This window comes from Sylvia atricapilla, chromosome 2, assembly GCF_009819655.1.
Source record: "Sylvia atricapilla isolate bSylAtr1 chromosome 2, bSylAtr1.pri, whole genome shotgun sequence".
Taxonomy (NCBI): Eukaryota; Metazoa; Chordata; class Aves; order Passeriformes; family Sylviidae; genus Sylvia; species Sylvia atricapilla.
In genome coordinates this window covers 74,033,565-74,040,264 of record NC_089141.1, presented here as the reverse complement: position 1 = coordinate 74,040,264, position 6,700 = coordinate 74,033,565, and positions in this window count along the sequence as shown.

Here is a 6,700-nt window from a genome sequence, read left to right as displayed (position 1 = left end):
AAAGCGGGGGGATGAGATGCAGGCGCGTCCGACGGCGGCGGCGGGAGCGGAGGCTGTCCCTGCCCTGCCCCGCAGCCCCGGCCCCTCCCGGGGGCTGCCCCCGCTCCCCCGCCGCCTCTGCCCAGCGGGGCGGCCCCGGCGGGGTGGCCGGAGGGGCTTTGGTGAGGGGATGTGGAGACGATCCCGGCCCCGAGGGTGCCGCGCATCCGCGAGGGACCGGCGAGTGTGGGGAGAGCGGGGACAGAGGGAAGGCGAGCAGATTTGTCGCGCTTTGAAATGAAACGTTATAATCCCTCCAACAATCCTGTTGACTGTGAGCTGTAGCGCCGGGAGTACAACACGGAGGGGAAAAAAAAAAAAAAAAGAAAAAAAAGAAAAAAAAGAAAAAAAAAAAGATACATTGTTGGATAAACAGCTCCTTATAGGTAAAAACTGAATGGGCCAAATAGATGAATAAGGCGACACAATGGAAGGGGGGGTGGTGAAAGGAAACGAGTCGGTGGCAGTGGAAGAAAAAGGTAAAAGTGAACAGAGGAGACAAAAGGAGAGAAAAGAAAAAAATGTAGATGAGTGAGACAAAAAAGCAAAGAGAAAGAGAAAAGAGAACAAGAGGGGGAAAGAAGTAATATTTTCCTTGATAAAAATGCACAAAAGGGAAGATGAACTTTGTTCTTTTTCTCTTTCTACTCTCCTCTCTCTTTCTGCTTTTCGCCTCGCAGCACGCCAGCCTAAGCTGAGAGCTGTAATGTCATTAAATTGCAAATGCTTTTTCATTTCCGACACACACTGTTTACTTATCTGGCAAAAACATATGTTGGAAGGAATCCGTTAAATTCTGCCCATTGCCTTGGGTAAAAGTGCAATGGAAACGGACCCACTGAGCTTCTTCTTTCTTCTTCTTTTAGCACTTCCCTTATCTACAAGACTGCTTCGCAGAAAACTGGCTAGTTCAATGAAAAATGAAGATACAGCAGGAGATTAGAGAAGAACACTGAGCAAAAAATTCCTGGAGAGAGGGTCACTCCATTGCAAATGATTTCACTCCTCTAGATCTGCATAAATTACTATTTTTAAGGCATCTCCAAAGTCTGTATATTTTTCTCACTCTGTCAAACATTTAATTTCACGCCCCGTGTTCTGAATATGCTAAAATGCATATCTCTGATGCACCTTTAAGCCAGAAAAACGAATGCAAAATTGAAGATAAAATGATGTGATTTGCACTACAAGCCTATTACTTGAGGTATTTACATATAGTTTACCTCTGCAGTTCTGAGAATGATTTATTAAAAAAAAATCTGGATTAAGCTCGTATAAATATGTATAAATCTTTGTTTAGAAAATAGATTTTGCAGCTGTTGTGTCAAAAAGTTCTTTAAGATTCTGTGAAGAATTTTCCTTTCAGACTGCTTTAAAAAAGAGGGGAAAAGGACAGTATTTGACAACCTGCTTTGGCAGGAAGGAAAACATACACACACACACACACACACGTTCAGACATTCAGGGTTTTTCTAAACACTCGTTTTGTTTCTTGTTTGGATTTTTTTTTTTTTCTGTTTTTTTTTTTTTTTTTTTTTTTTTCCCCCTATTTCACACTTATCTTCCTAAACTTCTCTGCTCACATCCTCTCCCCCTCACTCGCTGAGGCTCGGTGTGAGCCGCGCTCTGGGTTTTCCCGAGCTTGTGAAATAGCGGGTCAGGCGTATGGAAATAATCGTAGGCTGGGAAAAAAAAAAAAAGAAAAAAAAGAAAAAAAAAAAAAAAAAAAAAAAAAAAGGAAGAAAAGAGGTATAAATCATGGCGGTCCCCCGAAGCGGAGGAGAGGACTCCGGGCCGGCTGCTAGCCCATCCCGGCCGCGCCGTGTCCCGGGGCCGAGCGCCGCCGCTTCCCCGGGGCTGCGGCCGCGGCCCGAGGGCCCCCCCTGGCGGCGCCGCCCCGCCCGCCGAGCCCCGCCGAGCCCCGCCGAGCCCCTCGAAGCCTCCTCCCGAAGACGTCTGCCCCGGCGGAGAGGCTTCCATTCGAGGAGACTTTCTTCCTCACCCGGGGAAACTCTGGCTACAGACCCCGGCGTTGAGGAGAGGTGTGGATGTTCACGGGCCCTGCACGGCTACAGCCGTGTTTCATGGAATTAAACTGGATAGACGTCTAAGCCAGCTTTTCAGCCACCATGCCGCTTGCATTTCTTTCCCTTGGAACACCGACAGCCGTGACTGGGGGTGAGGTGTGTGAGGAGTGAGGGCGTTTGCTTGGGAAAGCCTCGTACTCAACAGGGAAGAAGAGACTTTTCAGATAACTCCAAGGTTAATTTAAGACTTGGCCACGAAATCTAGACTTTGAATAATACATGAATTGCAACAATTCCACCAGGATATGGTGACCGGGAAGTGGTTTCTTCCTGCCCTGTTTCTATCATCCCATTTTCATCTCCAGAACAGAAGCCCTGGGTTTGCTGCCTCCCCCAACACAGACAGAACTTACAAAGCCACAGCAGCGACATCTGCACACACGGACACCGCCACACATTCTCTGGTAACAGACCTCAGAGATAAGAAACTGAAACTCACTGTCCACATATCTCAAACTCAGTAGTAGGAAAAGCTTGCGCTTTTTTTTTTTTTTTTTTTTTTTTTTTTTTTTTTTTTTTTTTTTTCTTTGGTGATCAGCCCTTCTGGTAAGTGCATGACCGTTCCCCCCTTGGAAATACTTCGGGCTCCTCTCCTGTCACTGACTAAAGGCCTCATGCTTTGTCCACTGTCAGTGCTGGGATGACAGTGCCAGCACAGGTTGATGACCTGCAGGGACAGAGACCAGGTTTGAGCTCATCCCTTGCCCCCACAAAAGTAGAAAGGAAGGAAAAAACAAACATATCCAATTCTTGAGGAGCAGCAAAATTCCTCCTGTACTGATGCCATCAGTGACAATAGTACAGCAGTGAAGGGTCCTGAAGGCCATTGCTTCACATTTAAACAGGAGAAAAGTGAGAACATGAGGGAAGTTTGGGGTCTTGAGAAGTGCTTTATTTTAGACAGCAAAGATCCATCTCACTGATTTCTCAGAAGCAAGGTCTCTTAAATATCAGGTATATAGTACCCAAACCCAGTTACTTGTAAGTGGCAGAAAGATGAAACCAAGGTGTAGAGGACAACCAAGTCTCACATGTAATTCTTTAAATACACTGAGGTGGATAGAAGCAGGGTCTCCCAGCTGCAATAGCAGAACACTTGTCCCTTTGCAACAGTCCTTTGTGTGAGAGACATCTAGGTAGTGACCTCTCTTCAGAGAGGCCTGCTTTGCTGAAGGTCCACAGGCTCAGCAGTCCAGTGAAATCCTGTAGCCCATCACCTCCATTCCACACCACTCTTTCAAAAGGAATTTATTAATTTCTCCCCAGCATATTCTGCTCTTCATGTGTTGGGACTTTGGGTCTGTATCATCATTACTACACCAAGATTAGTGCTCTGAATGTCTTAATCCTCATTGAAATAAACTGGAAGACCAACAGTTTGTCAGGGCAATGATGGTACTATGCAAGGTTCCCGTCATTAGAAGTTGCTCTTATTTTGTCGAAATCCCTCACCAGGGATGCTGGCTTTCTGTGAAGGAACACAGTGATGTTTGCACTTAGGGGACAGCTGGCACATGTGCATGTGGAGAAGCTTTCAAGAACCCAAGCAGCTCTATGGAGCAGGACAAATGATCATGGCACCAAACAAATATTTGCAAAAGTGCCATATTTATCAAAGACCTGAAAAGTCACAAATAGCCCTAGGGTCTCCAAGGGGACACATCAGTGATGGAGTGACAGATGGTCCATCTTCTCCTACCCATTTGCTAATGAAAAGAGGGTGATGGGAATAACACAATCCTGATGATACCCAGTTTAAAACACAGTACTACCCCAACCCTCACCATGGGGAGAATTAATGCTTTGTTACTCTGGGAAGTTTGCCACCACTCGCTTGGTATTCCAGGGATTAGCAAAGGCTTCCAACCCTTGATATGAAGGCTAGAGATCAACAGCTACCACAGCTCTAGATGGTGAAATGTTTTGAAAGTATCTATTGATGCTGCTCACCTTTTCTATCTTGCAAAATATAATTTGTAACCCTTCTCCAAATTCCTCCTAATTCATGGCCTGGCACTAGGTCCAAGCAGTTTTAGTTCCTTTCTATGAAAAAGGAGCAATGCAGCCCTGCCACTGGGAACTCCCCATGTTTTACACCAAACTCATTACTCTGCTGTGCTTTGATACAGCACTATGTGAATGCCGACATTAATATCCCTGATCTGACTGAATCCTGTGTAGTCTCTCGCAGGAATACACATCTGAGCTCTGGGTAGCATTGCCATATGCAGCGTAGGGAACCTTCCATATGGTTTACGAAAAGTGGTTACAGCACACGTGCACCAGGCACTTTTCAAAGTAAAACAGATCTGTTCATTTTTATTTTCAAAATACCAAAGCAGTAAAATCATGTAATTGAGTAATCACTTGCCAAATTTCCTTTTTTAATCTAATCTATTTTGAGTTACATCAGAGCCAAAATGCAAATTAAACTGGTAAGGTTCCAAGGGTTTTTTTTTTCCTCTTCCCTTTTAGAAAACACAATTTAAGGTAATCACAAGTAAAGAAATTTTAAAACCCCATTTGTTTTGTATGCTGCAAACTTTTGAAAACATGTTTCAGCCTGAAGTAAATTTTCATAGGTAATAGGTTACATAGAAGTCTTATGTAAATTTTGATCTCTTCTTAACAACTCCAATGTTCATTTTATAAAATTTGATTTGAAAATAATGCCATTGTTTTAAAAGAGACTGGAAGGGTGAGAAACTAAACAGAAAAAAGTATACACTAACAAGGTGCACATACACCCTTTCAGCTGTGGCTACTGTATTAAAGAAGGAGAGATTCCTGAGATACCTTGTTTTTGGATTCCATTAATTCATTTTTTGGAGGGGGTTGTTGCAGGAGCATTAGAAGCCAAACTCATTCACCAGGCTGGACAAACTCAGGAGCATTTGACCACAGGATGAGACAGATCCTCCCTATCCCACCAGAGCCTCCCAAAGTCACTCATCCCAGCAGCTTACCCTGCCGAGAGATAAAGACAGCCTTAAAGTACCTGCTACTAGAAACCTTTGCTCTTTGGGTTGCAGATGTTTGGATTAAGTCTCTCCTTAACCACAGGCAGACCTTGTGAAAAGCCATGTGACATCCTTGGTTGCCTTCTACCACAGTGTTACCATCTGCCGAAAAAAATGGCACCCACTCCAGTAGTGTCTGTTTTCATGGTTTTTCTCTCCTCAAAAATACTTCCTTGAACTGGGGGCTGCTCATGACACCTCCCAACTCCTTTTGAAGGCTGTGAAGGCACAACTTGAATTCAAGTTAAAATACTTTAAAGCAGCTGAACAGTTTTCCCTCTGCTGGAAACCCCCTGCCTCTAATGACACACTCCTGTTTTAAGACAGCATTTGAGGGCAGGGATAGTCCAACCCTGAGCATGCAAAATGCAGCAGAAGACATAGAGAGAGATGAAGGAATTAAAAGTCTGACAGCTTGTAGAAGACTGACCAACTTTGCAGCTGGCCTTCTAAAGGAGTTCTGGCCTCTCTTCAGTGTACATTTCCTGCCCCATCCCCAGCAGTGCCACCAGCACTCAACAAAGTTTGATGAACCTGGTTTGGTGAGCTAAAACCACTCAGAACTAAATTGTTTTTTCTTTGGCTTCTGCTAATGGCTGAATTTTTTACCAGTTTAACTCCTCGACTCCTCACTCAAACTGCGAGGTGACAGCCAGTGTCAGTGCAAGGGAAGTGAGAGCAGTGTGTCGCCAGGGGAACAGGGACACTATTTTTGACAGCTAACAGCCCAAATTAGCTGCAATGTCAAACCACACCCTCGGGTCTCTGATGGCTATGGAGACTAGGAAGATGGTACAGAGGGCAAAGGAGAGACAGGAAGAGCGCGAAATCAAAACAGGCCAGGGATAAATACACACATACTACATGCAAAGCAGGGGCTGGACTGCGAGTGTTGATCGTGGGAACAGATGGAGAGATAAAGAAATGACACCCATTACCCTCAAAATCATATGTATGAGAAAGGGGGAGAGGGGAAGGCAGAGAGAGAGAACAGTGGGAGAGAGAATTCTCAAGGCAGGAAACAGATTTGCAGAAAATAATGATTTAAGGAAAACTAGAATCGGAACTTAGCATTCACTGGAAAACCACAGCCTGGTTGGATCAGTGCAGTTAGAAAAGAAGGATCCTTTGAAAATAGCATGTAGGGCTTAAGAGTTTGTCTTTTAATGTTTGATATGCACAAGGAAAAGCTGCTCTTTGTACACTGGGTAGTCACACAAAGAGTTAAAAGGTACAGTCTAACATCAGCATTGGACAGCCCCATAAACATTTATTCCATCAGTTAGAGGCAGAACATTGCATAGAATAAACTAAAGCCAAACCAAATAAAGTATTCTTCCAGTTCTGTAGAGGATCGAGATGCAAACAAAAAGATTTTAATACTTCCATGGCTTTCCACTGGCACAGGAACCAGAAAGAAATATTCATTTAGATCTGGCTATAAATGTTTATCTTGTGTGGGAGGTCTTAGCATTGTAATATGTATTAGAAACTTGGTATTTTTCCAATCAAGTCTTTCCACTTCCATTTACATATATTTAATTGTAAATATTC